General features: G+C 42.2%; 1 pseudogene; it reads left to right on the top strand.

Annotated features, from left to right (window-relative positions):
* Nucleotides 1–1087: 1087 nt before the first annotated feature.
* Nucleotides 1088–9545, top strand: LOC139023396 (NLR family CARD domain-containing protein 3-like; annotated as a pseudogene).
* The last annotated feature ends 614 nt before the right edge of the window (nucleotides 9546–10159 follow it).

Raw genomic sequence — 10159 nt, 5'->3', positions numbered from 1 at the left:
ATCAAGGATGATCAATGGAAACAGGATGAACCTGAGCTCAATTTTGAGTCTCATAGCGAAGGGTCTGAATAATGTAAATAAGGTACTTTGTCATTATGGGGTATTGTGATTGATGAGGAAAATGTTTTATTTAATCCATTTTAGAATAAGGCTGTAACGTAACAAAATGATACTAATAAGCTAATGAAGAGGTATTTATCTTTCACACAAACGCACACAGCCAAGAGGATCATGGTTGGATGGACCACACACACACAATGATGATACAAATGTTGGGTTGCACCTCAACTCACTGTGCCCTCCACTTCTTTCCTAATTACTTTTAGCAACATTTAATTGAAAGAAAAGTGCTTTATTGGTGTGTGTGTGTTGCTTTTTATACAGTTCTAACGAAGAATAATCACATGTGGAAAATGTACGACCCCCCTGCAAATAATCTTACCTCGTAAGAATATAGTTGAATAGACCTCCTAAATCTACAGGTTATTAAAGAAGTTGAAGAAAAGTTCAGATTGTCTTTCTTTCAAAATCAAATACAAATGTCAATTTTGTGTCAGTAACCGAAAGATTGCTGGTTCAATACCCGAGCGGACAAGGTGAAAAATCTGTTAATGTGCCCTTGAGCAAGGCACTTAAACCTAATTTGCTCCAAAGGCGCCATACTACTGTGGCTGACCCTGTAAAACAACACATTTCACTGGATCTATCCGGTGTATGTGACAATAAAACATTTTTTTAAATAAATGTTTTATCGACAATAAAGTTCTCCCACACCCGAGAGTGCCTACACCACTGTGCAATGGACTATATATTGACTATTTATTTTATTTATTTAAAAAATATATATTTATCCTTTATTTAACTAGGCAAGTCAGTTAAGAACAAATTCTTATTTACAATGACGGGCTACCCCGGACAACGTTGGGCCAATTTTGCGCTGCCCTATGGGACTCCGAATCACGGACAGTTGTGATACAGCCTGGAATTGAACCAGGGTCTGAAGTGCCTTAGACTGCTGCGCCACATCCCTTTTAAGGCAAGCCTCACTATTTTTTGTCTGCTCCTTCCTAGTGTTCCATGATCTACAATGGCCACATCTACTGCAGAGCTGCTTCTGGCCACTCTGACAGAGCTGGATAAGGATGTGTTGAAGACATTTAAATGGTACCTTAAGCAACCTGATGGGTTTATCTCCCAGTTGGACTTCTCTCCCATCCCAAAATGCCAGTTAGAGGGTGCTGACAGAGGACATTGTGGACAAGATGGTGGAGACCTACAGCTTTGTGACCACTCTGGATATCTCACTGAAGATCCTGAGGAAGATGAAACACAACAATCTAGCTGAGAAGTTAATGACAGACTGTAAAAAATGTAATTCAGAATTGTTCTATTATTTCTGCACATAAAGTTAATCATAACAAATGTTTGCCAACATTCATCTGTCTTTTACTGATAGTCAGACAACATTCTTGACAAACTTAATTTATTAGAGGAAAAGGGTGTTAGGGTGCTAACCAGTCAAATCCCCTCCCCTCTTTGTCCTAATGAGATGCCAGTGGTCAGGAAGAAAATGCTGGGAGAACATCTACCATTTCACATCAGGGAGCTTCTGTCCATCCCACCATCAGTGCTCAGACAGGAGGCCATGTTATTTCCCCTGCACTCCTTGGCTGCCATATTGATGGTCCAGTTAACATCAGCATCCATGTGAACGTTACTGCTTTTAATTAAAACATTTTTTTTTAAATAACGAGTTACCATGTTTTCATCCGACAGCGAAGATAATCTATCATGATTATGTTTCTGTTAGAGTGCTGCATAGAAACCTTACTCTTTCTGTTTTAGGAGAGTTTGGTGTTGAGGAAGCGCCAGAGAAAACAACTACAACTCAGGCTGCTTCTCCAGCCAACAGCAATGAGACTGGAGGCCTTGTTATTGCCACAGCAAACCCTCCTGTAAACTCTACAGAAGATGGTAAATAATAAGAGGAGACAAAATAAAAGTGAATTAATTGAATAATTTTAGTTTTGGTAATCTTGGTAAATATGTATTTTTTTGTATTTCTTCTTGTCTTAAACTGGTTGTATTGGATTTGAAACTCGTATTTTGAATTCATTGCTAGGTCTCTCAGATGGGTATGTTATGATGTGCCAACAAAAACTACAATCCAATCTGCGGAAGAACTGTCAACGTGTATTTGAGGGAGTGGCTAAGCAAGGCGTTACAAAACTTCTCAATGAGATCTACACAAGGCTCTACATCACGGAGGGTGGAAGTGGAGAGGTCAATCTCGAACATGAGGTGAGACAGATCGAGACGGCATCCAGGAAACGACCAGAGTCGCCTATCAAATGTAATAACATTTTTAAGACCTTACCCATACAAGACAACCAAATCAGAACTGTGTTAACAAAAGGAGTTGCTGGAATTGGAAAAACAGTATCTGTGCAGAAGTTCATTCTGGATTGGCTGGAAGGGGAAGCAAATCAGGATGTCCAATTTGTATTTTCATTCCCTTTTCGGGAGCTGAATTCAATGACTGGGGAAAAACACAGTTTGGTAGATATTCTTTATGAATGTATCGAAGATGCCAAAGCGATTGAAGAATAATTTCTCAACCACCTTTATGACATTGAAACGATCAGGAAATTACAGTTAGAGCAAGTACAACGTTCTGATTGTCATTGATGGTCTGGATAAGTTTCACATGACTCTAGACTTCCAGAGCAAGAATTGTAAGTATGATGTCACAGAGTCAACCTCTGTTGAAGTGCTGCTGACGAACCTCATCAAGGGAAATCTGCTTCCCTCTGTCCGCCTGTGGATAACCTCTCGACCTGCTGCATCTATTCAAATTCCTCCTAGCTATGTTGACCTGGTGACAGAGGTACGAGGGTTCAATGATCCTCAGAAGGAAGAGTACTTCAGGAAGAGAATCAGTGATGAGAACCTGGCCAGCAGAGTCATCTCACACATAAAGACATCAAGGAGCATCTACATCATGTGCCACATACCAGTCTTCTGTTGGATTTCTGCTACAGTTCTAGAGAAAATGGGTGAAGAAGAGATTAGAGAGATGCCAAAGACCCTAACTCAAATGTACACACAGTTTGTGGTTGTCCAGGCTAAACAAATGAATGTGAAGTATTATGGGAAATGTGAGACAGATGCTCATTGGAATCCAAAGATCATACTATCACTAGGAAAATTGGCTTTTTGGCAGCTTGAGAAAGGTAGTCTTATTTTCTGTGCAGCAGACCTGAAGAAGTGTGGCATTGATATTAAAGAAGCCTCAGTGTACTCAGGAGTGTGCACAGAAATATTTTGTGAGGACTTTGGTTTGTATCAAGAGAAGGTGTACTGCTTTGTGCATCTGAGTATTCAGGAGTTTCTTGCTGCTTTATACGTGTTCCTCATATTCAACAACAACAATGTGAATCTCATGGCGAAACAGCAATCCATCATCAGAAAAATGCAGATCATGTTCAGATATAAACCTGCCATCACCTTCCACAAGTGTGCGGTGCATAAGGCTTTACAGAGTGAGACTGGACACCTAGACCTTTTTCTCAGTTTCCTTCTGGGTCTATCAGTCGAGTCCAATCAGAATCGTTTACGTGGTCTACTGGCACAGACAAGAAACAGTTCACAGAGCAACATCGAAACAGTCAAGTATATTAAGAAGAAGATCAGGGAGAATCCCTCTCCAGAGAGGTGCATCAATCTGTTCCATTGTCTGAATGAACTGAATGATTATTCTCTTGTGGATGAGATCCAAAGCTACCTGAGCTCAGGGAAACTCTCCAGAGAAGAACTCTCACCTGCCCAGTGGTCAGCTCTGGTCTTTGTGTTGTTGACATCAGAAGAGGACTTGGATGTGTTTGAACTCAAGAAATACTCCAGATCAGAGGAAGGTCTGCTGAAGCTGCTGCCATTGGTCAAAGCTTCTAGAACTGCGAGGTAAGTACCTGGATAATTAAATACTAATCATCCGACAGAAATATTATTTTTTACAAAAAAATGTTTTATTCACTACTATTCTCAATTGACTTTAATTTAAATCAAACAAACATTTTATTTCTCACATTCACCAAATACAACAGGTGCAGACTTTACTGTGAAATGATAGCTCATGAGCCCTTCCCAATAATTCAGAGTAAAAAAATAATTTAAAAAAATAGTAACTAGAGGAATAAAATACACAAGAATGAAGCTATATACAGGGAGTACCAGTACCAGATCAATGTGGAGCTATATACAGGGAGTACCAGTACCAGATCAATGTGGAGCTATATACAGGGAGTACCAGTATCAGATCAATGTGGAGCTATATACAGGGAGTACCAGTCCCAGATCAATGTGGAGCTATATACAGGAAGTACCAGTACCAGATCAATGTGGAGCTATATACAGGGAGTACAGGGAGTACCAGTACCAGATCAATGTGGAGCTATATACAGGAAGTACCAGTACCAGATCAATGTGGAGATATATACAGGAAGTACCAGTACCAGATCAATGTGTAGCGGTACGCGGTATTTGAGGTAGATATGTACATAAAGGCAGGGTAAAGCAGTGAACTGTCTACAGAGTGAACTGTCTATAGCTTGGGTGGCTGAAGTCTTTTTTGGGCCTTCTGACACCACTTGATATAGAGGTCCTGGATGGCAGGGAGCTTGGCCTCAGTGATGTACTGGGCCATCTGCAACACCCTCTGTAGCGCTTTGTGGTCAAGGGTGGTGCATTTTCCATACCAAGCGGTGATGCAGCTAGTCAAGATGCTCTCGATGGTGCAGTTGTATAATTTTTTGAGGATCTGACGGCCCATGTCCAAATCTTTTTAGCCTCCTGAAAGGGAAGAGGTGCTGTAGTGCCCTCTTCATGACTGTGTGGGGGTTTGTGGACCATGTTGATTCCTTAGTGGTGTGGATGGCAAGGAACTTGAAGCTTTCAACCCGCTCCAATACAGCCCTGTCAATGTGGATGGGGGGGGGGGGGGGGCTCTCCCCTTTTTCTCCTGTAGCCACAATCAGCTTCTTTGTCTTACTGACGTTGAGGGAGAGGTTTATGTCTTGGCACCACACTGCCAAGTCTCTGACCTCCTCCCTGTAGCCTGTCTTATTGCCATTGGTGATAAGGCTTACCACCGTTGTGTCGTCAGCAAACTTGATGATTGTGTTGGTGTCGTGGATGGCCACGCAGTCATGGGTAAGCAGGGAGTACAGGAGTTGACTAAGCACGCACCCCTGAGGGGCCCAGTGTTGAGGGTCAGCGAGGGCGAGGTGTTGTTGCCTACCCTCATCACCTGGGGACGGCCCGTCAGAAAGTCCAGTATCCTGTTGCAAAGGGAGGTGTTCAGTCCCAGGGAGGGGACAATGGTGTTGAACGCTGAGCTGTAGTCTATGAACAGCACTCACATAGTTATTCCCCCTCTTGTCCAGGTGGGAGAGGGCAGTGTGAAGTGCAATTGAGATTGCGTCATCTGTTGATCTGTTGGGGCGGTATGCGAATTGGAGTAGGTGTCTGGGATGATGGTGTTGATGTGTGTCATGACCAGCCTTATAGTCATTTAGGAAGGTTACCTTGGAGTTATTGGGAACAGGGACAATGGTTGTCAGCTTGAAACATGTTGGAATTACAGACTGGGACAAGGATAGATTGAAAATGTCTGTGAAGACACTTACCAGCTGGTCTGTGCATTCTCTGAGAATGCACCCTGGTATTCAATCTGGCCCGCCTTTCGAGTGTTTACCTGTTGTTTTACTTTCATCGGCCATGGAGAGAGATCACACGGTCATCCGGAACAACGGGCTTTCGTGCAAGACTTGGGTGTTGTTTTCCTTGAAGCGAGAATAAAACGCATTTAGCTCGTTTGGGAGTTCTGTGTCACTGGGCATCTCACGGCTGGGTTTGTAATCCGTTATCGTCTGCAAGCCCTGACACATTCGAAGAGTGTTGGAGCCTGTATTGTCCTTTTGCATGTTTGACGTCTCATCGTAGCGGGCTTTCTTGTATGCGTCCATGTCCGTGTCTGATTCCTTGTAAGCGGTAGCTCTAGCCTTTAGCCCAGAACAGATATTGCCTGTAATACATGGTTTTTGGTTTGGATACGTTCGTATAGTCGCTGTGGGGACGACATCATCTATGCACTTATTGATGAAGCCCGTGACTGATATGATAAACTCCTCAATGCTATCGGATGAATCCCCGAACAATTCCCAGTCTGTACTACTAAACAGTCTTGTTAGTGTTTTTGTTGTAAACTGTTATGATTTTCTTTTTTACACATAATTTAGGCTGAACCATTGTAAGCTTTCAGAAGGATGCTGTGAAGTGTTGGCCTCAGCTCTCAACTCCTCTTACCTGAGAGAGCTGGACCTGAGTGACAATGACCTGCACGTTTCAGGAGTAAAGCTACTCTGCTGGACTAGAGAATCCACACTGTAAACTGGAAACACTAAGGTCAGTATTCCTGTATTTGTTGAATATCGTGTGAAAAAACATATGCTTCTGCCATTTTCTGTATTACTAAATGGTAGCAGTGTGTGAAGTATTGATCAACTCTACAGGCTGTCAGGCTGCCTGATCACAGATGAGGGCTGTGTTTCTCTCGACACAGCTCTGAGGTCAAACCCCTCACACCTGAGAGAGCTGGATCTGAGCTACAATCACCTAGGAGACACAGGAGTGAGACTGCTTTCTGCTGGACTGGAGGATCCACACTTGAGACTGGAGAAACTCAAGTATGTAGAGGGTTTGTATATGAAAGATTAGTGGAATCTGTGTGGGTAGCTGGACAGGTAGGATGACTGACAGTGAAGGTGAACAGGTGGTCACGTGTCAGGTGACAGAAGAATGGATGAGACTGAGGCAGGAATTCCTTTAACCATAGTGGTATATTTACTGAGTAGTCTGTGCTGCATAACAAAGGAAACAAAATAACATGTATACAATCAAATTCATAATCACAAAGATCAAATCATAACAATCGTTCATTATTAACATAATTAGGGAATTCAACAATCCAGTTCATTAAGAAGTCAATAGTAATCACCTGTAAGTCATTTAGGCTCTTAACTATTTATCATAAATCATGAAATAAATACAAACAGTGAATGGTCATTCAATCTATAATCTCCTTTAGTTTGATATCAAAGTCGATCAGTTAGCAAACAATGACGTTTCTCATTTCACCCTTTCAATTGTCTTCATGTGTACATGTAATTAATTTAATTACATATTAACCATATCGATTGCATAATTGGCCTATGAGGATCCGTATGGCCGCGATCATTTACAATTCACAATATGTTTGAAGCGTGCGCTCCAAGCCRCGCTCCGCGATAATAACTACAAACAATAACTGATGGCCCACTCTCCCGATCGCAACAGATAGTTCAGATGAAAGGTAACAGAGTCGGTGGACTTACGTGGATTCATGGACGCACAGAACTTCTCAAGCAGACGGAGTTAAGGAAGAGAAAGCAGCGAGATCAGGCGATGCCGTTTTCCTCCTTTTATGTGGATGAGATCTGTCGGTCATTGCCACCTGACCTAATTAAAGCGCCCTGGCCCAGCTGAGTAAGTGGCCATGAATTAAAGGATTATTCCACCAACTCCATGGGCCTTTTCTACAGTATAAATCCATATTAAGAAAGGATACCTTTGTTCTGAGTTATGCGTTATGTAGGCGTGTGCATATGTGCGTCACTCAAAACAATTATTCTATCTCTACAGTATGGAAAATGGTGGAGAGTGCAGGATCAAACCTGGGCCTAAAAATGTGAGTGTTGACTGCAATGAAGAATAAGTGTGTATTTCATGTTGACTCAAATGTTGGCTCTCATTCTATGGAAGCAGAATTCAGAGCTCAATGGGTTATAAGCAGTACATTATATTTACAGTGAAGCACAGTAACTACAAAGTACACTACCGGTCAAAAGTTTGAATGGTTTTTCTTTGTTTTGATTATTTTCTACATTGTAGAATAATAGTGAAGATATCAAAACTATGAAATAACACATATGGGTTAACCAAAAAAGTGTTAAACAAATCTAAATATATTTTATATTTGAGATTCTTCAAAAAGTCACCCTTTGCCTTGATGACAGCTTTGCACACTCTTTGTCACGCCCTGACCTTAGAGATCCTTTTTATTCTCTATTTGGTTAGGTCAGGGTGTGACTAGGGTGGGCAATCTATGTTTTCTATTTCTTTGTTGGCCGGGTGGTTCCCAATCAGAGGCAGCTGTCTATCATTGTCTCTGATTGGGGATCATACTTAGGCAGCCTTTTTCCACCTGTAGTTTGTGGGATCTTGTTTTTGGTACTGTGCTGTTTAGCCCTACTAGACATTACGTTTCTTTTTTTTTTTTTCTTTTTTTTKGTGTTCATTTAATAAATAAAAAATGTACGCCTACCACGCTGCACCTTGGTCCGATCCTTCCATCGACGATCGTATCACTCTTGGCATTTTGACCGGTAGTGTAGCCTAACACACATTGCTTAGGAGCCATGGCAATCTTTCTTGTTTTGTTCATGATATAACTATAACTATCAAACTACATGCAGCACATAGCCCATACCTTTCGTTACATCATTTATTGATGAGGCTATTTTCATTGGTTATTTATGGTTTGTCGTCATATCTTACATCGAAGGACCTCTCATACTGCAAGAGCACTGCAAGAGCCCCAACAATAAAATGTGAGCTCATTGCAGCGAACTCCCCCAATTAACCACTAAGCTGTGAATTACAACTGTATTCCAGAATACAGTGTTTGTGGCATGTTTGACAGTGCTGCATGTAAATTAGGGACAGTTTCAATGAACATTGATGCCGTTTACAACTGGGAATGTTTTGTATGATTCTCTCCTATGCTTCTTCTGTTCATATGCTAATAATGAGACACACCCTGAAGTTTCACTCGGCAGGTAAGAGGGTGCACAGTGAAGTTAAAAATATACCTCTTGATGATTTGTAAAATACGTATTGTGTCCTGATCCCCACCAGATGCTTGTGAGCTCACACTGGACCCAAACACAGCACACAGACTCCTCACGCTGTCCCAGGAGAACAGAAAGGTGACATGGTTGGAGGAGCAGCCGTATCCTGATCACCCAGAGAGATTTGAACAAAGGGAAATGGTGCTGTGTAGAGAGGCTCTGTCTGGACACTGTTACTGGGAAGCAGAGTGGTTTTTTAGGTCTTACATGGGAATGACATATAAAGGAATCGACAGGAACAAGGGGGATGATGACGGTGTGCTTGGATCCAATGACAAGTCCTGGAGTCTGCACTGCTCTGATAAAAGTTACTCTGCCTCCCACAATAAGAGTGCCACTGACATACCTTTCCCCTCCTCCGGCTCCCACAAACTAGGAGTGTATCTGGACTGGCCGGCCGGCACTCTGTCCTTCTACAGTGTCACCTCTGACACACTGACCCACCTCCACACATTCCACACCACGTTTACTGAGCCCCTCTATGCAGGGTTTTGGCTTCTTGAGTGCAACACCTCAGTGTCCCTGTGTAAGGTAAAATAGTTTCCTGTGTCCAGTGGAGTCTTCTTCAAGGAGTTCAAACTCCAACTCAAGGGGTTCAAACTCCTATTAGATGCATAGTCCTGGTGCCCAAAAACGCCAAGGTAACTACATTTACTTTTGATACTTAAGTTTATTTAAAACCAAATACTTTTACTCAAGTATGACAATTGGGTACCTTTTCCACCACTTGATTGTCTGTGCAAATAGTCTAAAGGTGCAGGTAGATGACAATTACAGTATGTGCAGATAGACAGCCAGGGGTTAGCTGTTCAACAGTCTTATGGCCTGTAGGTAGAAACTGAGTCATTTTCTATTAACGTATCTTGACTTTTGATCAACTATGACAATTGAGTACTTTTTCCACCACTGCTAAATGACTATCGCCCTGTAGCACTCACATCTGGAGCCATGAAATGCTTTGAAAGGCTGGTCATGGCTCACATCAACACCATCATCCCAGAAACCCTGGACCCACTCCAATTCGCACACAGATCCACAGATGACGCAATCTCTATTGCACTCCACACTGCCCTTTCCCACCTGGACAAAAGGAACACCTGCGTGAGAATGCTGTTCATTGACTACACCATAGTTCCCTCCAAGCTCATCACTAG

This window comes from Salvelinus sp. IW2-2015, linkage group LG1 (genome assembly GCF_002910315.2).
Source record: "Salvelinus sp. IW2-2015 linkage group LG1, ASM291031v2, whole genome shotgun sequence".
Lineage (NCBI taxonomy): Eukaryota > Metazoa > Chordata > Actinopteri > Salmoniformes > Salmonidae > Salvelinus > Salvelinus sp. IW2-2015.
This window is presented reverse-complemented; position numbering and strand designations above follow the sequence as displayed.